The sequence below is a fragment of the Staurois parvus genome, unplaced genomic scaffold (assembly GCF_062004578.1).
Source record: "Staurois parvus isolate SC_StPar_1 unplaced genomic scaffold, SC_StPar_1.0 ptg001527l, whole genome shotgun sequence".
Lineage (NCBI taxonomy): Eukaryota > Metazoa > Chordata > Amphibia > Anura > Ranidae > Staurois > Staurois parvus.
This window is the reverse complement of record NW_028319323.1, coordinates 63,251-89,848: the sequence shown is the minus strand read 5'-3', so window position 1 is coordinate 89,848 and position 26,598 is coordinate 63,251. Positions and strand designations below refer to the sequence as shown.

At 50.9% G+C, this 26,598-nt stretch overlaps 1 pseudogene across 1 annotated transcript in view; it reads left to right on the top strand.

Annotated features, from left to right (window-relative positions):
• Window positions 1-26,598, top strand: part of LOC149435369 (inactive heparanase-2-like) — a 279,818-nt pseudogene that overhangs the window by 221,685 nt on the left and 31,535 nt on the right. Inside the window, exon 6 of the transcript XR_016308497.1 lies at window positions 14,418-14,465. The product of XR_016308497.1 is annotated as an inactive heparanase-2-like (transcript). The remainder of the gene's footprint in view (window positions 1-14,417; window positions 14,466-26,598) is intronic.

Sequence of the window (26,598 nt, the reverse complement as noted above, 5' to 3'; positions counted from 1 at the left end):
AGTGAAGAGATGTGGGGAGACATGGGGAGACGTGGGAAGAAGTGGGGAGACTTGGGGGGACGTGGGGAGACGTGAGGAGACGTGAGGAGATGTGAGGAGACATGGGGAGACGTGAGGAGATGTGGGGAGATGTGGGAAGACGTGGGGAGATGTGGGGAGACATGAGGAGACTTGGGGGGACGTGGGGAGATGTGGGGAGACGTGGGGAGACGTGGGGAGACGTGAGGAGACATGGGGAGACGTGGGGAGACGTGGGGAGACGTGGGGAGACTTGGGGGGACGTGGGGAGACGTGAGGAGACGTGAGGAGATGTGAGGAGACATGGGGAGACGTGGGGAGACGTGGGAAGACGTGGGGAGATGTGAGGAGACTTGGGGGGATGTGGGGAGACGTGAGGAGATGTGGGGAGGTGTGGGGAGACGTGAGGAGATGTTCTGAGACATGAGGAGACATGGGAAGACGTGGGGAGACTTGGGGGGACGTGGGTAGATGTGGGAAGACGTGAGGAGATGTGAGGAGACGTTGGAAGACATGGGGAGACATGGGGAGATGTGAGGAGACGTGGGGAGACATGGGGAGACGTGAGGAGACGTGAGGAGACGTTGGAAGACATGGGGAGATGTGAGGAGACGTGGGGAGACGTGAGGAGACGTGAGGAGATGTTGGAAGACGTGGGGAGACTTGGGGGGACGTGGGGAGACATGAGGAGATGTAGGGAGACATGGGGAGACGTGAGGAGACGTGGGGAGACTTGGGGGGACGTGGGGAGACGTGAGGAGACGTGGGGAGACTTGGGGGGACGTGAGGAGAATTGGGGGGACGTGGGGAGATGTGGGGAGACGTGAGGAGATGTGAGGAGACGTTGGAAGACGTGGGGAGACATGGGGAGATGTAGGGAGACATGGGGAGACGTGAGGAGACGTGGGGAGACTTGGGGGGACGTGGGGAGACGTGAGGAGACGTGGGGAGACTTGGGGGGACGTGAGGAGAATTGGGGGGACGTGGGGAGATGTGGGGAGACGTGAGGAGATGTGAGGAGACGTTGGAAGACGTGGGGAGACATGGGGAGATGTGAGGAGATGTGAGGAGACGTTGGAAGACGTGGGGAGACATGGGGAGATGTGAGGAGACGTGGGGAGACATGGGGAGACGTGAGGAGACGTGAGGAGACGTTGGAAGACGTGGGGAGACTTGGGGGGACGTGGGGAGACGTGAGGAGATGTGGGGAGACTTGGGGGGACGTGAGGAGATGTGGGGAGACGTGAGGAGACGTGGGGAGACTTGGGGGGACGTGAGTAGATGTGGGGAGACGTGGGGAGACGTGAGGAAACTTGGGGGGAAACGTGGGAAGACGTGGGGAGACGTGAGGAGACGTGGGAAGACTTGGGGGGACGTGAGGAGACGTGGGGAGATGTAGGGAGACATGGGGAGACGTGAGGAGACGTGGGGAGACTTGGGGGGACATGGGGAGACGTGAGGAGAAATAGAGAAATTGGTGAAAACAGAGAAATTCCTGCAAATGGAGAAATTACTGCTAGTAGAGAAATGATTACAAATAGAAAACATTATCGCTAATAGAGAAAATACCAGAAATAGAGAAATTGTTACAAAAATAAAGAAATTACCACAAATATAGAAAATATCACAAATAAATTACTGCAAAAAGAAAAAAATGCAGCAAACAGAACATTTATCAGAAATAGAAAATAAAGAAATGACTACAAATGGAGAAATTATGGCAAATAGAGAAATTTCCACTTTTCTCACCAAAACGTACAACAACTCGTCGCCATGATTTGGTTGTAGAGAGGAGAATGGAGAGCGACGCGCAGAGAACAGACATTGACGGCGACTAGCGCAGATCGAACGATCAGGGAAGTCGGTGGTGTATGTGGGCGATGCTCGTGGGCCCTCGGATCGGTTCTCCTCTATACACAATATCGCAGATTTTGGGGGGAGGAGACTTTGTATCTTCATGTCTCATTGGACGGCATTGAACAGGCAACCTATGTTTAGATCCCCATAAAAACTGCGGAATCTCCAGCCCCCCTCCCCCCCTCCGACGTCAATGCTGCCATTAATGGGGACCGGGGAGGATGCTGCACACAGCCACCTTGATGGAATTATCGTCACATCAGAAGCCGTCCTTTACAGCAGAGGTCCACCTATCACGTCACAGTCCCCCCATCACATCAGAGTCTCCATCCATCATGTCAGACATCCCCCATCATGTCAAAGTCCTACCATCCCATCATCCCCCATCATAGGATCCTCTCATCACATCAGAAACCCCACTCTTCCCATCAGAGTCCCCCCTATACATCAGAGCCCCTCCTATACATCAGGATCCCTCTCACACCATAAACCCCCCTGTACACCAGAGCCCCTCCTATACATCAGAATCCCCCCTTACACCATAAACCCCCTGTACACCAGAGTCCCCCCTAAACATCAGAATCCCCCCCTTACACCATAGTCCCCCCTATACATCAGGGTCCCCCATTACAGAGTCCTCTGTTCCCATCAGAGCTCTACCTTACTCCAGCTATACGACAAAGGGTGGGAGGTGGATCAAGTCTGGACAGAGGTGCAATCTGTACCCTCCTGAATGTTGGGGGCCGCCCTGCCTGCCCCCTGTCCTAGGTAAGCATTGTCATGGAGCTGGCAGGAAAATGTGTGTCCTGGCCCTAGAGCTTCATTGTTTGTTATGGTGCTGGTGGCTGGCTGCTCCATGGCAGTGTATGATGCTGCTCCATGGCAGTGTATGATGCTGCGCCATGGCAGTGTATGATGCTGCTCCATGGCAGTGTATGATGCTGCGCCATGGCAGTGTATGATGCTGCTCCATTACAGTGTATGATGCTGCTCCATGGCAGTTATGATGCTGCTCCATGGCAGTGTATGATGCTGCTCCATGGCAATGTATGATGCTGCTCCATGGCAGTGTATGAAGCTGCTCCATGGCAGTGTATGATGCTGCTCCATGGCAGTGTATGATGCTGCTTCAGGGCAATGTATGATGCTGCTTCATGGCAGTGTATGATGCTGCTCCAAGGTAGTGAATGATGCTGCTCCATGGCAGTGTATGATGCTGCTCCATGGCAGTGTATGATGCTGCTTCAGGGCAGTGTATGATGCTGCTTCATGGTAGTGTATGATTCTGCTTCATGGTAGTGTATGATGCTGCTCCATGGTAGTGAATGATGCTGCTCCATGGCAGTGTATGATGCTGCTTCAGGGCAGTGTATGATGCTGCTCCATGGCAGTGTATGATGCTGCTCCAGGGAAAACTGTGACGCATGTTCACGGCACCTCTGGGAAGCCAAATGACCCCCAGGGTGACACAGCGCCCTGGTTGAGAAATGCTGGAGTAGAGAAGGGTTTGAACCCCTGCTGGGGTATTTTTGGCTGTCTGTGTGCCTTTATGGTAATTTCCCTTCATTTTCCCCTCTCCTCTAGTTCTAGTGACAACTGTAAAATGTTGGATTTTCCATCACTTTCTGTCTTGACAATGGTCAATAGTATAAATAGAAGGGCGACTCTCAACACAGACATGTCAGTAAAAAATCAAAGATCGGTAACAAGTGGTTGTAGGTTGGGATCAGGCGGAAGCGTAGTTGAGGAACAAGCCAAAGGTGGGTAACAAGTGGTTGCAGGTAGGCATCAAGCACAAGTCTAGTTGAGGAACAAGTCAAAGGATGGTAATGAGTAGTTGCAGGTTGGGATCAAGCGGACGTGTAGACAAGGAACAAGCCAAAGTACGGTAATGAGTGGTTGCAGGTTGGAATCAAGTAGAATTGTAGTTGAGGAACAAGCCAAAGGTCGATAAGAAGTGGTTGTAGGCTGGGATCAAGCGGAAGTGTAGTCAAGGAACAAGCCAAAAGTCAGTAATGAGTTGTTGCAGGTTGGGATCAAGTAGAATTGTAGTTGAAGAACAAGCCAAAGGTCGATAACAAGTGGTTGCAGGTTTGGATCATGCAGAACCACAGTCAAGGAACAAGTCAAAGTTTGGTACCGAGTGGTTGTAGGTTGGGATCAAGCGGAAGCATAGTCGAGGAACGAGCCAAAAGTCGGTAACGAGTGGTTGCAGGTTGGGATCAAGTGGAAGCGTTGTTGAGAAACAAGCCAAAGGTCGATAACAAGTGGTTGCAGGTTGGGATCAAGCAGAAGCGTAGTTGAGAAACAAGCCAAAGGTCGATAACACGTGGTTGCAGGTTGGGATCAAGCAGAAGCGTAGTTGAGGAACAAGCCAAAGGTCAATAACAAGTAGTTGCAGGTTGGGATCAAGCGGAAGCGTAGTTGAGGAACAAGCCAAAGGTCAGTAACGAGTGGTTACAGGTTGGGATCAAGCAGAAGCGTAGTTGAGGAACAAGCCAAAGGTCGATATGAAGTGGTTGTAGGTTGGGATCAAGCGGAAGCGTAGTCGAGGAACAAGCCAAAGGTCGATAACAAGTGGTTGCAGGTTGGGATCAAGCAGAAGCGTAGTTGAGGAACAAGCCAAAGGTCGGTAACGAGTGGTTGCAGGTTGGGATCAAGCAGAAGCGTAGTTGAGGAACAAGCCAAAGGTCGATATGAAGTGGTTGTAGGTTGGGATCAAGCGGAAGCGTAGTCGAGGAACAAGCCAAAGGTCGATAACAAGTGGTTGCAGGTTGGGATCAAGCAGAAGCGTAGTTAAGGAACAAACCAAAGGTCGGTAACGAGTGGTTGCAGGTTGGGATCAAGCGGAAGCATAGTCGAGGAACGAGCCAAAAGTCGGTAACAAGTGGTTGCAGGTTTGGATCAAGCAGAAGCTTAGTTGAGGTACAAGCCAAAGGTCGATAAGAAGTGGTTGTAGGCTGGGATCAAGCGGAAGCGTTGTTGAGGTACAAGCCAAAGGTCGATAACAAGTGGTTGCAGGTTGGGATCAAGCGGAAGCGTAGTCAAGGAACAAGCCAAAGGTCGATATGAAGTGGTTGTAGGTTGGGATCAAGCGGAAGCGTAGTCGAGGAACAAGCCAAAGGTCGATAACAAGTGGTTGCAGGTTGGGATCAAGCAGAAGCGTAGTTGAGGAACAAGCCAAAGTTTGGTAACGAGCGGTTGTAGGTTGGGATCAAGCAGAAACATAGTCGAGGAATGAGCCAAAAGTCGGTAACAAGTGGTTGCAGGTTTGGATCAAGCAGAAGAGTAGTTGAGGAACAAGCCAAAGGTCAGTAACGAGTGGTTACAGGTTGGGATCAAGCGGAAGCGTAGTCAAGGAACAAGCCAAAGGTCGATAACATGTGGTTGCAGGTTGGGATCAAGCAGAAGTGTAGTTGAGCAACAAGCCAAAGGTCGATAACAAGTGGTTGCAGGTTGGGATCAAGCGGAAGCGTAGTCAAGGAACAAGCCAAAGGTCGATAACACGTGGTTGCAGGTTGGGATCAAGCGGAAGCGTAGTTGAGGAACAAGCCAAAGGTCGATAACAAGTGGTTGCAGGTTTGGATCAAGCGGAAGCGTAGTCGAAGAACAAGCCAAAGGTCGATAACAAGTAGTTGCAGGTTGGGATCAAGCGGAAGTGTAGTCAAGGAACAAGCCAAAGGTCGATAACAAGTGGTTGCAGGTTGGGATCAAGCGGAAGCGTAGTCAAGGAACAAGCCAAAGGTCGATAACAAGTGGTTGCAGGTTGGGATCAAGCGGAAGCGTAGTCAAGGAACAAGCCAAAGGTCGATAACAAGTGGTTGCAGGTTGGGATCAAGCGGAAGCGTAGTCAAGGAACAAGCCAAAGGTCGATAACATGTGGTTGCAGGTTGGGATCAAGCGGAAGCGTAGTTGAGGAACAAGCCAAAGGTCGGTAACGAGTGGTTACAGGTTGGGATCAAGCGGAAGTGTAGTCAAGGAACAAGCCAAAGGTCGATAAGAAGTGGTTGCAGTTTGGGATCAAGTGGAAGTGTAGTCAAGGAACAAGCCAAAGGTCGATAACGAGTGGTTGCAGGTTGGGATCAAGCGTAAGCATAGTCATGGAACAAGCCAAAGGACAGCAATAAGTGGAAGTGGAGATAAGGACAGCTGCAGGTACATAAGGAGCGAGATATGGCTAGAGAGAACAGTAATCTGGCAACCAGGAAGTGCAGAGACATGGCCTAATTAGGAAGTTGATGGGAGGAGCGAGAACTTGGATTTTCACCAGAAACTAGAGGCAAGGCAAGATAAGAGGTCAGACAGGGAGCTGTCCACATTCCGGGCGGCGCAGCAATGGTGAGTTCAGATCCGGGTCCTGACACTACGGGTGTCTTACCTTTTACATTTCCATACAAAGCTAATAAAAGTCTGTCCTTTCCATCGTCCCTCATCCCTTGTCTGAATATTTCACTTTTTTTCTGGCAGAAGATGATAGAAGGTGTTGAATTGTTTGCAGATGTCACCATAAATGACATACAAGCTGTGATGTGATCTTTCCTCTACATACAGTTGCTCTCCCATTCTCTAATGACTTGTGACTGATGTTCTCTGCATTGATCATCTCTACAAACCTGCACTTACCCAACATACTCCACTTTATCTTCAGATCCCCTTGGTCCAACAGCCGGTCAAAGGTGAAACTGAAGGCATGGGATCCACGCGATTGGGGACAAGGGGCTGATGCTGGCGGACACATACGTCCATTCCCAATCTTACACTGCTGAAATTGTACAGCATCAGTCCTAACCGGGTCCACGGAAGTGCTAAAGAGTAGATCTGTGGAGAACATCAGTAACAAGTAAGTAACCCTATTTTATTGTCACCCTTACCCAAGCCACCCGATACAAGGGCACTGCATGTCTGTAGATGGGGTCTGGGTGCTCCAGCCATCTGGATGGGGTCTGGGTGCTCCAGCCATCTGGATGGGGTCTGGGTGCCCCAGCCATCTGGATGGGGTCTAGGTGCTCCAGCCATCTGCATGGGGTCTGGGTGCTCCAGCCATCTTGATGGGATTTGGATACTCCAGCCATTTGGATGGGGTCTGGGTGCTCCAGACATCTGGATGGGATTTGGGTACTGCAGCCATTTAGATGAGGTCTGGGTGCTCCAGACATCTGGATGGGATTTGGGTACTGCAGCCATTTAGATGAGGTCTGGGTGCTCCAGACATCTGGATGGGATTTGGGTACTGCAGCCATTTAGATGGGGTCTGGGTGCTCCAGACATCTGGATGGGATTTGGGTACTGCAGCCATTTAGATGGGGTCTGGGTGCTCCAGACATCTGGATGGGATTTGGGTACTGCAGCCATTTAGATGGGGTCTGGGTGCTCCAGACATCTGGATGGGATTTGGGTACTGCAGCCATTTGGATGGGGTCTGGGTGCTCCAGCCATCTGGATGGGATTTGGGTGCTCCAGTCATCTGGATGGGGTCTGGGTGCTCCAGACATCTGGATGGGATTTGGGTACTGCAGCCATTTGGATGGCGTCTGGGTGCTCCAGCCATCTGGATGGGATTTGGGTGCTCCAGTCATCTGGATGGGGTCTGGGTGCTCCAGACATCTGGATGGGATTTGGGTACTGCAGCCATTTGGATGGGGTCTGGGTGCTCCAGCCTTCTGGATGGGATTTGGGTGCTCCAGTCATCTGGATGGGGTCTGGGTGCTCCAGCCATCTGGATGGTATTTGGGTGCTCCAGCCACCTGGATAGGATTTGGGTACTCTGGCCATCTGGATGGGGTCTAGGTGCTCCAGCCATCTGGATGGGGTCTGGGTGCTCCAGCCATTTGCATGGGATCTGGGTGCTCCAGCCATCTGCATGGGGTCTGGGTGCTCCAGCCATCTGCATGGGGCCTGGGTGCTCCAGCCATCTGCATGGGGCCTGGGTGCTCCAGCCATCTGCATGGGGCCTGGGTGCTCCAGCCATCTGCATGGGGCCTGGGTGCTCCAGCCATCCTACGTCTTCAAACTGTAGAAAGTTTTATTAGATATAAATAGATGGACAATGATTTGTTGCGCTGGTATGGCGTGGTTTGCTTTTAGCTGTTTGTGTCTTCCAATAGAAAGTGTAAGGAGTTATAATAGTACATACCATGTCCTCACATCACAAGTATACATTCATATTGCAGCACCCCGATCCCCCTGATCCCTCTTATCCCCCCGATCCCTCTGAACCCCCTGATCCCTCTGATTCCCCCCCCAATCCCTCTGATCCCCCAATGCCTCTGAACCCCCCGATCCCTCTGATCCCCCAATGCCTCTGAACCCCCTGATCCCTCTTATCCGACCGATCCCTCTGAACCAATGATCCCTCTGATCGCCCTGATCCCTCTGAACCCCCTGATCCCTCTGATTCCCCCCCGATCCCTCTGATCCCCCAATCCCTCTGAACCCCCTGATCCCTTTGATCTCCCTGATCCCCCCGATCCCTCTGAACCCCCTGATCCCTCTGATCCCCCAATCCCTCTGAACCCCCTGATCCCTCTGATGCAAGACTTAGTCTGGAGGGAATATTGGCATCGATGAACACAACACAGAAATGGGAGTTCTTCATAAAGACTGTATGTGACCAGGGGCGGACTGACCATATGAAAACTCGGGCACTGCCCGAGGGCCCGGGGTCAGTAGGGGGCCCCATGAGATGACACTGGTACCTTTTTCATAGGCTTTTTTGAGTTTGGGCAAGGACACAGGGGCCCCATGATCCCCTATTGCCCGGGGGCCCCATGAGTTGTCAGTCCACCCCTGTATGTGACCACACTGCAGAATATACCCCCGTGGGCACCACGTATAAAAGGCTACAAATCCAACCTCTGTGTCTTCCGGCCAAAGTGACAAAAGCCATAGATAAGAAGAAAAGAGCTTTTATTCCAGATAACAATGAAGGAACGCCATCATCGATTACACATTACAGAGAATAGAACAGAAGATGCAGAAAGGAAATAAAGGCACAAAAACTGAAAACAAACCACAGAAAGATATCAGGACCCCCCCAAAACATTCCTCCAATCTATGAATAGTAGAAAGGTCCGGTCCCAGCATGTAGGCCCTTTACAGAACCATCTGGGGGGGGGACAAAGAGAAGGACAATGTATGAAATCCCTTCTTCAGCTCTGTGTATACAAAGGAGCATGGGGGGGGCTCTTGTCCATAATGGGGGGTGGTACTGACACCCCCCAGATGATCCACATTGGCTCACAGTTGATATGATCCAGAAATAAATAAAATAAAGGTGAATAAAGCCCGTGGACCGGATGGCATACACCCACGGGGCCTTACAGAATCCAGCTCTGTCATCTCACAGCCATTGTTTCTCAGTTTTAGGGACTCTTTAATGACTGGCATAGTACCACTGGATTGGTGGAAGGCCAATGTGGGGCCAATATTTATAAAGGGGACAAAATCTTCCCCAAGTAATTACAGACCTGTTAGTGTAACTTCTATAGTTGGGAAGATACTGGAGAGTTTAATAAAAGACCACAGAGAGGAGTGGCTGTGGACGTGGTATACTTGGACAGAGGGGTGGTGGACGTGGTATACTTGGACAGAGGGGTGGATATGATCTCCATGTATAATACATAAGGGGGGGATATGATCTCCATGTATAATACATAAGGGGGATATGATCTCCATGTATAATACATAAGGGGGGATATGATCTCCATGTATAATACATAAGGGGGATATGATCTCCGTGTATAATACATAAGGGGGATATGATCTCCGTGTATAATACATAAGGGTGGGATATGATCTCCATGTATAATACATTAGGGGGGGATGATCTCCATGTCTAATACATAAGGGGGGATATGATCTCCATGTATAATACATAAGGGGGGGATATGATCTCCATGTATAATACATAAGGGGGGGATATGATCTCCATGTATAATACATAAGGGGGGATATGATCTCCATGTATAATACATAAGGGGGGATATGATCTCCATGTATAATACATAAGGGGGATATGATCTCCATGTCTAATACATAAGGGGGGATATGATCTCCATGTATAATACATAAGGGGGGGATATGATCTCCATGTATAATACATAAGGGGGATATGATCTCCATGTATAATACATAAGGGGGGATATGATCTCCATGTATAATACATAAGGGGGGATATGATCTCCATGTATAATACATAAGGGGGGATATGATCTCCATGTATAATACATAAGGGGGGATATGATCTCCATGTATAATACATAAGGGGGATATGATCTCCATGTATAATACATAAGGGGGGGATATGATCTCCATGTATAATACATAAGGGGGGGATATGATCTCCATGTATAATACATAAGGGGGAGATATGATCTCCATGTATAATACATAAGGGGGATATGATCTCCATGTATAATACATAAGGGGGGATATGATCTCCATGTATAATACATAAGGGGGGATATGATCTCCATGTATAATACATAAGGGGGGATATGATCTCCATGTATAATACATAAGGGGGATATGATCTCCATGTATAATACATAAGGGGGGATATGATCTCCATGTATAATACATTAGGGGGGATATGATCTTCATGTATAATACATAAGGGGGGGATATGATCTCCATGTATAATACATAAGGGGGGATATGATCTCCATGTATAATACATAAGGGGGGATATGATCTCCATGTATAATACATAAGGGGGATATGATCTCCATGTATAATACATAAGGGGGGGATATGATCTCCATGTATAATACATAAGGGGGGGATATGATCTTCATGTATAAATACATCAGTGGTTCGTATACTGAACTCGGTGTAGTTATTCCCCCTGAGGTCATCACAGAGGACAAGGGGGCGCTCTTTACGTCTGGAGGAAAAGAAATGTCATCTCCAAACACGGAAAGGTTTCTTCACAGTAAGAGCTGTGAGAATGTGGAATAGACTCCCTCCAGAGGTGGGTGTGGCCAGCTCAGTGGATTGCTGTAGGAAAGTCCTGGATTCTTTCTTGGATACACAGAATATAACTGGATATAACATTTATAGGGAAAGGTGATCCCGGGAATATCCGATTGCCTCTCGGGGGGTCAGGAAGGAATTTTTCCCCTGCAGGAGGAGATTGGATCGTGCTTTGCTGGGATTTTGCCTTCTTCTGGATCCACTGTGAATGTAGGATTATAACTTCTTTTTTTTTTGTTGTTGCTGTTTTTAATGGTTGAACTGGATGGACGTTTATCTTTATTTCAGCCAGACTAACTGTGTAAGTGGTAGCTTTGGGAAGAATAGTGCCCCATCATTGGTGTCAGTGGGAGGAATAGTGCCCCATCATTGGTGTCAGTGGGAGGAATAATGCCCCATCATTGGTGTCAGTGGGAGGAATAGTGCCCCATCATTGGTGTCAGTGGGAGGAATAATGCCCCATCATTGGTGTCAGTGGGAGGAATAGTGCCCCATCATTGGTGTCAGTGGGAGGAATAGTGCCCCATCATTGGTGTCAGTGGGAGGAATAGTTCCCCATCATTGGTGTCAGTGGGAGGAATAGTGCCCCATCATTGGTGTCAGTGGGAGGAATAGCGCCCCATCATTGGTGTCAGTGGGAGGAATAGCGCCCCATCATTGGTGTCAGTGGGAGGAATAGTGCCCCATCATTGGTGTCAGTGGGAGGAATAGTTCCCCATCATTGGTGTCAGTGGGAGGAATAGTGCCCCATCATTGGTATCAGTGAGAGGAATAGTGCCCCATCATTGGTGTCAGTGGGAGGAATAGTGCCCCATCATTGGTGTCAGTGGGAGGAATAGTGTCCCATCATTGGTGTCAGTGGGAGGAATAGCGTCCCATCATTGGTGTCAGTGGGAGGAATGGCGCCCCATCATTGGTGTCAGTGGGAGGAATAGTGCCCCATCATTGGTATCAGTGGGAGGAATTGTGCCCCATCATTGGTGTCAGTGGGAGGAATAGTGTCCCATCATTGGTGTCAGTGGGGGGGAATAGTGCCCCATCATTGGTGTCAGTGGGAGGAATAGTGCCCCATCATTGATGTCAGTGGGAGGAATAGTGTCCCATCATTGGTGTCAGTGGGAGGAATAGTGCCCCATCATTGGTGTCAGTGGGAGGAATAGTGTCCCATCATTGGTGTCAGTGGGGGGGAATAGTGCCCCATCATTGGTGTCAGTGGGAGGGAATAGTGCCCCATCATTGGTGTCAGTGGGAGGAATAGTGCCCCATCATTGGTGTCAGTGGGAGGGAATAGTGCCCCATCATTGGTATCAGTGGGAGGAATAGTGCCCCATCATTGGTATCAGTAGGAGGAATAGTGCCCCATCATTGGTGTCAGAGGGAGGAATAGTGCCCCATCATTGGTGTCAGTGGGAGGAATAGTGCCCCATCATTGGTGTCAGTGGGAGGAATAGTGCTCCATCATTGGTGTCAGAGGGAGGAATAGTGCCCCATCATTGGTATCAGTAGGAGGAATAGAGCCCCATCATTGGTGTCAGTGGGAGGAATAGTGCCCCATCATTGGTGTCAGTGGGAGGAATAGTGTCCCATCATTGGTGTCAGTGGGAGGAATAGTGTCCCATCATTGGTGTCAGTGGGAGGAATAGTGCCCCGTCATTGGTGTCGGTGGGAGGAATAGTGCCCCATCATTGGTGTCAGTAGGAGGAATAGTGCCCCATCATTGGTGTCAGTGGGAGGAATACTGCCCCATCATTGGTGTCAGTGGGAGGAATAGTGCCCCATCATTGGTGTCAGTGGGAGGAATAGTGCCCCATCATTGGTGTCAGTGGGAGGAATAGTGCGCCATCATTGGTGTCAGTAGGAGGAATAGTGCCCCATCATTGGTGTCAGTGGGAGGAATACTGCCCCATCATTGGTGTCAGTGGGAGGAATAGTGCCCCATCATTGGTGTCATTGGAGGAATAGTGTCCCATCATTGGTGTCAGTGGGAGGAATAGTGCCCCGTCATTGGTGTCGGTGGGAGGAATAGTGCCCCATCATTGGTGTCAGTAGGAGGAATAGTGCCCCATCATTGGTGTCAGTGGGAGGAATACTGCCCCATCATTGGTGTCAGTGGGAGGAATAGTGCCCCATCATTGGTGTCAGTGGGAGGAATAGTGCCCCATCATTGGTGTCAGTGGGAGGAATAGTGCGCCATCATTGGTGTCAGTAGGAGGAATAGTGCCCCATCATTGGTGTCAGTGGGAGGAATACTGCCCCATCATTGGTGTCAGTGGGAGGAATAGTGCCCCATCATTGGTGTCAGTGGGAGGAATAGTGCCCCATCGTTGGTGTCAGTGGGAGGAATAGTGCCCCATCATTGGTATCAGTGAGAGGAATAGTGCCCCATCATTGGTGTCAGTGGGAGGAATAGTGTCCCATCATTGGTGTCAGTGGGAGGAATACTGCCCCATCATTGGTGTCAGTGGGAGGAATAGTGCCCCATCATTGGTGTCAGTGGGAGGAATAGTGCCCCATCGTTGGTGTCAGTGGGAGGAATAGTGCCCCATCATTGGTATCAGTGAGAGGAATAGTGCCCCATCATTGGTGTCAGTGGGAGGAATAGTGTCCCATCATTGGTGTCAGTGGGAGGAATAGTGCCCCATCATTGGTGTCAGTGGGAGGAATAGTGACCCATCATTGGTATCAGTGGGAGGAATAGTGCCCCATCATTGGTGTCAGTGGGAAGAATAGTGCCCCATCATTGGTGTCAGTGGCAGGAATTGTGCCCCATCATTGGTGTCAGTGGGAGGAATAGAGCCCCATCATTGGTGTCAGTGGGAGGAATAGTGCCCCATCATTGGTGTCAGTGGGAGGAATAGTGCCCCATCATTGGTATCAGTGGGAGGAATAGTGCCCCATCATTGGTGTCAGTGGAAGGAATAGTGCCCCATCATTGGTGTCAGTGGGAGGAATAGTGTCCCATCATTGGTGTCAGTGGGAGGAATAATGCCCCAACATTGGTGTCAGTGGAAGGAATAGTGCCCCATCATTGGTGTCAGTGGGAGGAATAATGCCCCATCATTGGTGTCAGTGGGAGGAATAGTGCCCCATCATTGGTGTCAGTGGGAGGAATAGTGCCCCATCATTGGTGTCAGTGGGAGGAATAGTGTCCCATCATTGGTGTCAGTGGGAGGAATAGTTGCCTGTCATGGTGTCAGTGGCAGGAATTGTGCCCTGTGATTGGTGTCAGTCTGAGGAACATTGCCTCATATCAGTGGAATAAATATTGCCACAAGGGCCAGATAAAGGCAAGTAAAGGGCCCCACCTGGCCCCTGGGCAGCGGTTTGGAGACCCCTGGTGTCGGGCATGAGCATGGATAGAAGATTCAGCCTGTACCGTAGATCTGTAACTGTAGAACGATCGTATTTTTACATGCATGTGAGGTTTCCCGTTCCTGCAGACCATGAGTGGGCGGAGCCTGCTCTCCAGGTGACACGCCCCATGTTTCGGTATTAGAAGTCATTTGTAGGGTGGACAATGGCGGCATCTTTTGGTAATTCATGTTTTTTTTTTTTTTGTTGTTTTGCAGTTTCATGAGAGTTGCTGGTAAATCGGTGGATGCAGTTACCTGGCAACAGTAGGTATTCAGATTTTTATTTCATTTCTTCTTATTACTGTGCACTTTGTAGTATACTTCACCCAACAAGCCGTAGAGGGGCGGGGCAATGTAAGATGGACAGCAGCGGACTCAGACGTACCTACCCATCCTTCCTCCCCAGAAATGCCTTGGCTTTAGGTTGGTCATACATCCCGCTCTGGCCCCAGTAGGGATCTGGCCATTCAGAAGTGGCCCCTATAATTCCATAATGCCGATCTCCACTCAGAGAATTTCCAACTTACTGGAACATTTTGGTAAAATCTGTCCCGGTTGTATTGCCTCTTCAGCCCATTGGGAGAGCGGTAGGAGAAGCGGGAGGTGGTGGGTCCTCCAGCAGATGACTCCTTGACCCTCATTCTCGGGAGGAGATCTGCTTCCACCATTGACCCTCGTGTAGGTCAGACGCCTCCATGAAGAGGACGGCCATGGCACTGAACTGCTCTGGACCCTTTAGCATCCATCAGGGGTGTGTAGGACCTGCTGAAAGATGGAAGATCCGAATGGAAGTCACTCAGAAGTCCACTGAACACAACACCAACCACGTCCTGCTCCTGTCTGCCCCAAATAGGACTTTATGCAGCTCTGTGATCATCTAAATACAGAAACAACGTATACAGCGCCGTGACTGAGAGGTCAGTACTGCCGCCTAGCAGTACAGGGGTTGTCAGTGTAAATCCCAACCATCTGCATGGAGTTTGCATCTTCTCCCTGTGCCTGCGTGGTTTTCCTCTGGGACCTCCGGTCTCCTCACACACTCTAAAGACATGCTGGGAGGTGATTGGCCCCTGTCTATAGTGTCCCTAGTATGTGTATGTATGAATGTGAGTTAGGGACCTTAGATTGTGCGCTCCTCGGGGGCGGGGCCTGATGGGAATGTACAATATATATGTAAAGTGCTGTGTACATTGATGTCGCTGTATAAGTGCCTGAAATAAATACAGATGTTATTTGTAGTCAGAGCCACTGAAATTGTAACATTTCCTTTTTTTAATATCCCCCCCCCCCCACGGGTGATCTATGCACATTTGGGGACCCCCTCTGTGTGATCTATGGACATTGGGGGGACCCCTCTGGGTGATCTTTGGACATTGGGGTTCCTTTCTGGGTGATCTGTGAACATTGGGGGGACCCCTCTGGGTGATATATGGACATTGACTGACTCTATGGACATTGGAGGGACCCCTCTTGGTGATCTGTGGACATTGGGGGAACCCACTGGGTGATCTATGGGCATTGGGGGACCCCTCTGGGTGATCTATGGACATTGGGGGACCCCTCTGGGCGATCTATGGTCATTAGGGGACCCCTCTGGGTGATATATGGACATTGACTGACTCTATGGACATTGGAGGGACCCCTCTCGGTGATCTGTGGACATTGGGGGACCCCACTGGGTGATCTATGGGCATTGGGGGACCCCTCTGGGTGATCTATGGACATTGGGGGACCCCTCTGGGCGATCTATGGTCATTAGGGGACCCCTCTGGGTGATCTATGGACATTGGGGGACCCCTCTGGGTGATCTATGGACATTAAGGGACCCCTCTGGGTGATCTATGGACATTGGGGGACCCCTCTGGGTGATCTATGGACACTTCTGCTTGGAATCCATTATTTGCTATAGAGGAAGTTACAGCACGTGACATTTGGATGGCCTATGGAAGGCAGTGGAAGAGTTAGGGCCACTTTTGTGTTACATTCGGTACTTTCCTTGAAAGTAGATTGAGGTCACTTTGTTGTATGAAAAGAAGAGGGTTGGTCAGTGGGGCCATGAAAGAAGAGGGTTGGTCAGTGGGGCCATGAAAGAAGAGGGTTGGTCAGTGGGGTCATGAAAGACGAGGGTTGTTCAGTGGGGCCATGAAAGAAGAGGGTTGGTCAGTGGGGCCATGAAAGAAGAGGGTTGGTCAGTGGGGCCATGAAAGAAGAGGGTTGGTCAGTGGGGCCATGAAAGAAGAGGGTTGGTCAGTGGGGCCATGAATGAAGAGGGTTGGTCAGTGGGGCCAAGAAAGAAGAGGGTTGGTCAGTGGGGCCATGAAAGAAGAGGGTTGGTCAGTGGGGCCATGAAAGAAGAGGGTTGGTCAGTGGGGCCATGAAAGAAGAGGGTTGGTCAGTGGGGCCATGAAAGGAGAGGGTTGGTCAGTGGGGCCATGAAAGAAGAGGGTTGGTCAGTGGGGCCATGAAAGAAGAGGGTTGATCAGTGGGGCCATGAAAGAAGAGGGTTGGTCATTGGGGCCATGAAAGAAGAGGGTTGGTCAGTGGGGCCATGAAAGAAGAGGGTTGGTCAGTGGGGCCATGAAAGAAGAGGGTTGGTCAGTGGGGCCATGAAAGAAGAGGGTTGGTCAGTGGGGCCATGAAAGAAGAGGGTTGGTCAGTGGGGTCATGAAAGACGAGGGTTGGTCAGCGGGGCCATGAAAGAAGAGGGTTGGTCAGTGGGGCCATGAATGAAGAGGGTTGGTCAGTGGGGTCATGAATGAAGAGGGTTGGTCAGTGGGGCCATGAATGAAGAGGGTTGGTCAGTGGGGCCAAGAAAGAAGAGGGTTGGTCAGTGGGGCCATGAATGAAGAGGGTTGGTCAGTGGGGCCATGAAAGGAGAAGGTTGGTCAGTGGGGCCATGAAAGAAGAGGGTTGGTCAGTGGGGCCATGAAAGAAGAGGGTTGGTCAGTGGGGCCATAAAAGAAGAGGGTTGGTCAGTGGGGCCATGAATGAAGAGGGTTGGTCAGTGGGGCCATGAATGAAGAGGGTTGGTCAGTGGGGCCAAGAAAGAAGAGGGTTGGTCAGTGGGGCCATGAATGAAGAGGGTTGGTCAGTGGGGCCATGAAAGGAGAAGGTTGGTCAGTGGGGCCATGAAAGAAGAGGGTTGGTCAGTGGGGCCATGAATGAAGAGGGTTGGTCAGTGGGGCCATGAATGAAGAGGGTTGGTCAGTGAGGCCAAGAAAGAAGAGGGTTGGTCAGGGTTGGGGCCATGAAAGAAGAGGGTTAGTCAGTGGGGCCATGAAAGAAGAGGGTTGGTCAGTGGGGCCATGAAAGAAGAGGGTTGGTCAGTGGGGCCATGAATGAAGAGGGTTGGTCAGTGGGGCCATGAATGAAGAGGGTTGGTCAGTGGGGCCATGAATGAAGAGGGTTGGTCAGTAGGGCCAAGAAAGAAGAGGGTTGGTCAGTGGGGCCATGAAAGAAGAGGGTTGGTCAGTGGGGCCATGAAAGAAGAGGGTTGGTCAGTGGGGCCATGAATGAAGAGGGTTGGTCAGTGGGGCCATGAATGAAGAGGGTTGGTCAGTGGGGCCAAGAAAGAAGAGGGTTGGTCAGGGTTGGGGCCATGAAAGAAGAGGGTTAGTCAGTGGGGCCATGAAAGAAGAGGGTTGGTCAGTGGGGCCATGAAAGAAGAGGGTTGGTCAGTGGGGCCATGAAAGAAGAGGGTTGGTCAGTGGGGCCATGAATGAAGAGGGTTGGTCAGTGGGGCCATGAATGAAGAGGGTTGGTCAGTGGGGCCATGAATGAAGAGGGTTGGTCAGTGGGGCCAAGAAAGAAGAGGGTTGGTCAGTGGGGCCATGAATGAAGAGGGTTGGTCAGTGGGGCCATGAAAGGAGAAGGTTGGTCAGTGGGGCCATGAAAGAAGAGGGTTGGTCAGTGGGGCCATGAATGAAGAGGGTTTGGTCAGTGGGGCCATGAATGAAGAGGGTTGGTCAGTGGGGCCATGAATGAAGAGGGTTGGTCAGTGGGGCCAAGAAAGAAGAGGGTTGGTCAGGGTTGGGGCCATGAAAGAAGAGGGTTAGTCAGTGGGGCCATGAAAGAAGAGGGTTGGTCAGTGGGGCCATGAAAGAAGAGGGTTGGTCAGTGGGGCCATGAATGAAGAGGGTTGGTCAGTGGGGCCATGAATGAAGAGGGTTGGTCAGTGGGGCCAAGAAAGAAGAGGGTTGGTCAGGGTTGGGGCCATGAAAGAAGAGGGTTAGTCAGTGGGGCCATGAAAGAAGAGGGTTGGTCAGTGGGGCCATGAAAGAAGAGGGTTGGTCAGTGGGGCCATGAAAGAAGAGGGTTGGTCAGTGGGGTCATGAAAGACGAGGGTTGGTCAGTGGGGCCATGAAAGAAGAGGGTTGGTCAGTGGGGCCATGAAAGAAGAGGGTTGGTCAGTGGGGCCATGAAAGAAGAGGGTTGGTCAGTGGGGCCATGAAAGAAGAGGTTTGGTCAGTGGGACCATGAAAGGAGAAGGTTGGTCAGTGGGGCCATGAAAGAAGAAGGTTGGTCAGTGGGGCCATGAAAGAAGAGGGTTGGTCAGTGGAGCCATGAAAGAAGGGGGTTGGTCAGTGGGGCCATGAATGAAGAGGGTTGGTCAGTGGGGCCAAGAAAGAAGAGGGTTGGTCAGTGGGGCCATGAAAGAAGAGGGTTGGTCAGTGGGGCCATGAATGAAGAGGGTTGGTCAGTGGGGCCATGAAAGAAGAAGGTTGGTCAGTGGGGCCATGAAAGAAGGGGGTTGGTCAGTGGGGCCAAGAAAGAAGAGGGTTGGTCAGTGGGGCCATGAATGAAGAGGGTTGGTCAGTGGGGCCAAGAAAGAAGAGGGTTGGTCAGTGGGGCCATGAAAGAAGAGGGTTGGTCAGTGGGGCCATGAATGAAGAGGGTTGGTCAGTGGGGTCATGAATGAAGAGGGTTGGTCAGTGGGGCCATGAATGAAGAGGGTTGGTCAGTGGGGCCATGAAAGAAGAGGGTTGGTCAGTGGGGCCATGAATGAAGAGGGTTGGTCAGTGGGGCCATGAATGAAGAGGGTTGGTCAGTGGGGCCATGAAAGAAGAGGGTTAGTCAGTGGGGCCATGAAAGAAGAGGGTTAGTCAGTGGGGCCATGAATGAAGAGGGTTGGTCAGTGGGGCCATGAATGAAGAGGGTTGGTCAGTGGGGCCATGAAAGAAGAGTTCTTGTAGAATTCTTCTGTAGTGTCAGCCGAGTTGAAACTCCTCCCTAATTTCCAGCAGACGGGTCATTGGATAGTCGTGTAGGGAATGGTATCTTTTATAAACCCCGGAACTCGGGACCAGAACTCTTGTAAATGTTCACATTGTGGAACCATATGGTGGACGTCTGAGGTTTCATTGCAGCCCTTAGGCACTATGAATGAGACTGCAGGCCAGATATTTGTGGTTTTACGGGAGTTATGTATATCTGAGGACACATTTGGGGCTGGATCACCATATCCTGACCATAGGCCCGTGTTTTTGTTTGTTTTCAGTTGCAGTCATTGCAGCATCTCAGGTGAACGTTTGTCCTTTTCTCAGAGATTTGTGTTTTGTCTCATTAGTCGGAGTAGTCCCTCGATGAGCCTTTGGTCAGTATAGTTCCGGCACCCTCCTGGTTGGTCGCTTGCCAGGTTGGGTAGATTTAGTTCTTTAGCTCTACTGTAGTCAGTTGAGCAGCTTGTGATTATTATGGGCTGTTCTGTGTCTCATTGGTTGCAGGTTTGACTGCTTCTCCTGCCTTCTGGAGGGTTCTGCAGTCTAGAGGACTGGGAGAGTCAAATAAGCAGCCTGAAAATGTAGGTGATCCCAGCCAATCCTGGGGGAGGGTGCCCAGAAGGTGGCTGGGAAGGTGCATAAATGGTCTGAGGCCTAGAGCAGAGGGGTTCTTGTCCTGGAGGAGGATATTCCAGCCTGAAGGGCCACTGCCCCTCGGGGCAATCCAGCTGTACTTCTTTCTTTGCTCATCGAGGTCCTAGCTGCATCAGCCGGGGTGCCGATTCTACTGAACTTTGCTGGAACTGATTGAGAGATTTCTTCTTGGGGATCTGGTCTGAAGAGTTCACAGGAGACATGTCTGGTATTGGAAGGAGGCATCCAAATATCCAAGGACATTGAGTGAGTGCTGACCACAGTGTGAGGTCCCAGTGACTGTGAGCTGCTTCTATCCCTTTGGAATCAGAGTCAGCCTGTGCTTAAAAGTGAGCATTGCTTATGATGTCCCTGTGTAGCTGAGTTCAACATTTGCTGCGGCGAGGACTGTGCGAGGACTGTGAGAGGACTGTGCGAGGACTGTACGAGGACTGTACGAGGACTGTGCGAGGACTGTGCGAGGACTGTACGAGGACTGTGCGAGGACTGTACGAGGACTGTGCGAGGACTGTACGAGGACTGTGCGAGGAATTTTGAGGAAGTAAGAGGTGTACTTCGTCCTCCAGGAGTATCCCATCATTACCCTACACCCTATCCAAGTTCAAGTCAAGCATCAGAAAAAAGATACCCCTAGAGCAGTGTTTCTCAACCTTTTTTCAGTCAAGGCCCCCTTTAGAATTATGGACAGTCCCGAGGCACCCTTTAGAATTATGGACAGTCCCGAGGCACCCTGTAAAATTATGGACAGTCCCGAGACCCCCTTTAGAATTATGGACAGTCCAGAGGCCCCCTTTAGAATTATGGACAGTCCAGAGGCCCCCTGTAGATTTATGGATAGTCCTGAGGCACCCTGTAGAATTATGGACAGTCCCGAGACCCCCTTTAGAATTATGGACAGTCCCGAGACCCCCTTTAGAATTATGGACAGTCCCGAGGCCCCCTTTAGAATTATGGACAGTCCTGAGGCACCCTTTCCTATGGACAAGGTTCTATCATACCTCATAGGAGGACATGGCGGAGAGGAGATCAGTGGTGATGGTTCTTTCCTATGGACAAGGTTCCGTCATACCTCATAGGAGGACATGGGGGAGGGGAGATCATTGGTGATGGTCCTTTCCCATGGACAAGGTTCCGTCATACCTCATAGGAGGACATGGGGGAGGGGAGATCATTGGTGATGGTCCTTTCCCATGGACAAGGTTCTGTCATACCTCATAGGAGGACATGGGGGAGGGGAGATCATTGGTGATGGTTCTTTCCCATGGACAAGGTTCCATCATACCTCATAGGAGGACATGGCGGAGAGGAGATCATTGGTGATGGTTCTTTCCCATGGACAAGGTTCCATCATACCTCATAGGAGGACATGGGGGAGGGGAGATCATTGGTGATGGTCCTTTCCCATGGACAAGGTTCCGTCATACCTCATAGGAGGACATGGGGGAGGGGAGATCATTGGTGATGTTTCTTTCCCATGGACAAGGTTCCATCATACCTCATAGGAGGACATGGCGGAGAGGAAATCATTAGTGATGTTTCTTTCCCATGGACAAGGTTCCATCATACCTCATAGGAGGACATGGCGGAGAGGAGATCATTGGTGATGGTTCTTTCCTATGGACAAGGTTCCGTCATACCTCATAGGAGGACATGGCGGAGAGGAGATCATTGGTGATGGTCCTTTCCCATGGACAAGGTTCCGTCATACCTCATAGGAGGACATGGGGGAGGGGAGATCATTGGTGATGGTCCTTTCCCATGGACAAGGTTCCGTCATACCTCATAGGAGGACATGGGGGAGGGGAGATCATTGGTGATGTTTCTTTCCCATGGACAAGGTTCCATCATACCTCATAGGAGGACATGGGGGAGGGGAGATCATTAGTGATGTTTCTTTCCCATGGACAAGGTTCCGTCATACCTCATAGGAGGACATGGGGGAGGGGAGATCATTGGTGATGGTCCTTTCCCATGGACAAGGTTCCGTCATACCTCATAGGAGGACATGGGGGAGGGGAGATCATTGGTGATGGTCCTTTCCCATGGACAAGGTTCCATCATACCTCATAGGAGGACATGGCGGAGAGGAGATCATTGGTGATGGTCCTTTCCTATGGACAAGGTTCTATCATACCTCATAGGAGGACATGGGGGAGGGGAGATCATTGGTGATGTTTCTTTCCCATGGACAAGGTTCCATCATACCTCATAGGAGGACATGGGGGAGGGGAGATCATTGGTGATGTTTCTTTCCCATGGACAAGGTTCCGTCATACCTCATAGGAGGACATGGGGGAGGGGAGATCATTGGTGATGGTCCTTTCCCATGGACAAGGTTCCGTCATACCTCATAGGAGGACATGGGGGAGGGGAGATCATTGGTGATGGTCCTTTCCCATGGACAAGGTTCCGTCATACCTCATAGGAGGACATGGGGGAGGGGGGATCATTGGTGATGGTTCTTTCCTATGGACAAGGTTCCATCATACCTCATAGGAGGACATGGGGGAGGGGAGATCATTGGTGATGGTCCTTTCCCATGGACAAGGTTCCGTCATACCTCATAGGAGGACATGGCGGAGAGGAGATCATTGGTGATGGTCCTTTCCCATGGACAAGGTTCCGTCATACCTCATAGGAGGACATGGGGGAGGGGAGATCATTGGTGATGTTTCTTTCCCATGGACAAGGTTCCGTCATACCTCATAGGAGGACATGGGGGAGGGGAGATCATTGGTGATGGTCCTTTCCCATGGACAAGGTTCCGTCATACCTCATAGGAGGACATGGCGGAGAGGAGATCATTGGTGATGGTCCTTTCCCATGGACAAGGTTCCGTCATACCTCATAGGAGGACATGGGGGAGGGGAGATCATTGGTGATGTTTCTTTCCCATGGACAAGGTTCCGTCATACCTCATAGGAGGACATGGGGGAGGGGAGATCATTGGTGATGGTCCTTTCCCATGGACAAGGTTCCGTCATACCTCATAGGAGGACATGGGGGAGGGGAGATCATTGGTGATGGTCCTTTCCCATGGACAAGGTTCCGTCATACCTCATAGGAGGACATGGGGGAGGGGAGATCATTGGTGATGGTCCTTTCCCATGGACAAGGTTCCGTCATACCTCATAGGAGGACATGGGGGAGGGGAGGTCATTGGTGATGGTCCTTTCCCATGGACAAGGTTCCGTCATACCTCATAGGAGGACATGGGGGAGGGGAGATCATTGGTGATGTTTCTTTCCCATGGACAAGGTTCCATCATACCTCATAGGAGGACATGGGGGAGGGGAGATCATTGGTGATGGTCCTTTCCCATGGACAAGGTTCCGTCATACCTCATAGGAGGACATGGGGGAGGGGAGATCATTGGTGATGTTTCTTTCCCATGGACAAGGTTCCATCATACCTCATAGGAGGACATGGGGGAGGGGAGATCATTGGTGATGGTCCTTTCCCATGGACAAGGTTCCGTCATACCTCATAGGAGGACATGGGGGAGGGGAGATCATTGGTGATGTTTCTTTCCCATGGACAAGGTTCCATCATACCTCATAGGAGGACATGGGGGAGGGGAGATCATTGGTGATGGTCCTTTCCCATGGACAAGGTTCCGTCATACCTCATAGGAGGACATGGGGGAGGGGAGATCATTGGTGATGGTTCTTTCCTATGGACAAGGTTCCATCATACCTCATAGGAGGACATGGGGGAGGGGAGATCATTGGTGATGGTCCTTTCCCATGGACAAGGTTCCATCATACCTCATAGGAGGACATGGGGGAGGGGAGATCATTGGTGATGGTCCTTTCCCATGGACAAGGTTCCATCATACCTCATAGGAGGACATGGGGGAGGGGAGATCATTGGTGATGGTCCTTTCCCATGGACAAGGTTCCGTCATACCTCATAGGAGGACATGGCGGAGAGGAGATCATTGGTGATGGTCCTTTCCCATGGACAAGGTTCCGTCATACCTCATAGGAGGACATGGGGGAGGGGAGATCATTGGTGATGGTCCTTTCCCATGGACAAGGTTCCGTCATACCTCATAGGAGGACATGGGGGAGGGGAGATCATTGGTGATGTTTCTTTCCCATGGACAAGGTTCCGTCATACCTCATAGGAGGACATGGGGGAGGGGAGATCATTGGTGATGGTCCTTTCCCATGGACAAGGTTCCGTCATACCTCATAGGAGGACATGGGGGAGGGGAGATCATTGGTGATGGTCCTTTCCCATGGACAAGGTTCCGTCATACCTCATAGGAGGACATGGGGGAGGGGAGATCATTGGTGATGGTCCTTTCCCATGGACAAGGTTCCGTCATACCTCATAGGAGGACATGGGGGAGGGGAGATCATTGGTGATGTTTCTTTCCCATGGACAAGGTTCCATCATACCTCATAGGAGGACATGGGGGAGGGGAGATCATTGGTGATGGTCCTTTCCCATGGACAAGGTTCCGTCATACCTCATAGGAGGACATGGGGGAGGGGAGATCATTGGTGATGGTTCTTTCCTATGGACAAGGTTCCATCATACCTCATAGGAGGACATGGGGGAGGGGAGATCATTGGTGATGTTTCTTTCCCATGGACAAGGTTCCATCATACCTCATAGGAGGACATGGGGGAGGGGAGATCATTGGTGATGGTCCTTTCCCATGGACAAGGTTCCATCATACCTCATAGGAGGACATGGGGGAGGGGAGATCATTGGTGATGGTTCTTTCCTATGGACAAGGTTCCATCATACCTCATAGGAGGACATGGCATTGTTCTGTGTGCTGTATAAAATGTTGGTGATATAAATAGATGTATTTGACTAAGGTTTTGTTCACACTAGCAGTTGAAGGGCAGTAAAAACCCTCGGTTGAGTCATGTATTTACTGCCCCCCACAACTACCTCTTCATCTGCACAGACAGCAGCCAGGAATGTACACCTGCTGTGGCTGTGATGCTTTTCCTTGGCAGGAGCTATAACCCCTGTCCCTATGCCCACTGAACGTGACTAGGGGCCTCTCTTCAGTCGCCCTGCAACCACAAGTCTAGGGGATGGAATACAGAGGAATGTGCCATTATTTCTTCCGCACTCGTCTTCACTCCCGATCCAGCCGAGAAATTTGGTCTGGCCCTTGACTTGCTGTTGTACAATGCAGGACCACTGATGATGCCGGTGAGGGGAAAGTTGTACAACTCGAGAAGGAGGTGCATTGTGGGACCAGGTGAGGGATCCTCTGGGACCAGGGGAGGGATCCTGTGGGACCAGGTGAGGGATCCTCTGGGACCAGGGGAGGGATCCTGTGGGACCAGGGGAGGGATCCTGTGGGACCAGGTGAGGGATCCTCTGGGACCAGGGGAGGGATCCTGTGGGACCAGGTGAGGAATCCTGTGGGACCAGGGGAGGGATCCTGTGGGACCAGGTGAGGGATCCTGTGGGACCAGAGGAGGGATCCTGTGGGACCAGGGGAGGGATCCTGTGGGACCAGGTGAGGGATCCTGTGGGACCAGAGGAGGGATCCTGTGGGACCAGGGGAGGGATCCTGTGGGACCAGGTGAGGGATCCTCTGGGACCAGGGGAGCGATCCTGTGGGACCAGGTGAGGGATCCTGTGGGACCAGGGGAGGGATCCTGTGGGACCAGGTGAGGGATCCCGTGGGACCAGGTGAGGGATCCTGTGGGACCAGAGGAGGGATCCTGTGGGACCAGGTGAGGGATCCTCTGGGACCAGGGGAGGGATCCTGTGGGACCAGGTGAGGGATCCTGTGGGACCAGGGGAGGGATCCTGTGGGGCCAGGTAAGGGATCCTGTGGGACCAGGTGAGGTACAAGACATGTAAACTCTCTATTACATGGTCCCACACTTGGGGAGGTGGGGTCACCCAAATGTGACTTTTATATCTGACCAGAGTTGAGCTTTGGGCATGTGAATTATCCACCTCCTAGGACATTTCTGAACTGAACATACCGAGCTTTTCAATTCTTTCACGATAAGTACGATTTTTCATCCCTTCTAATAATTAAAAACTCCCCAAACTGCCCCCCACCCCCTAGATGTGGCCTTCCGAGTGATTTATGAGGAGGAAATCCCGGATTACACATTTTTTAATCCTCCTTTTTATACATCTTCTGAGGTTTTGTCTACGGCCGAGTATTGGGTTTCAGCTGCTGCTTGGCTTCCAGTGGTGCTCCTGAGTGTATCGCTGACCAGCGTTCTCCGTCCCTCTATAGTCCTTCTATTGCGTTCTATTCATTTATTTCCCCAAATGCGTTAAGTATGATCATATGAAGAACCATTCAGAACAGGTCCTGCCCCAGAGGAGCTGACAATCTAATGACCTCACCACAATAATAATATTTAGCCAAGATCCGAGGAACCTTCTAATATTCCGACCAATCATGATAGATGACACAGCACTTGGTTTCTGAATTTCCATACAAAGTAATGACTTTCTGTGGCGTTACGATCCGTGTTTTACATGACATGTTAACATTCCTCTGTATGGGATTTGGCGGGATC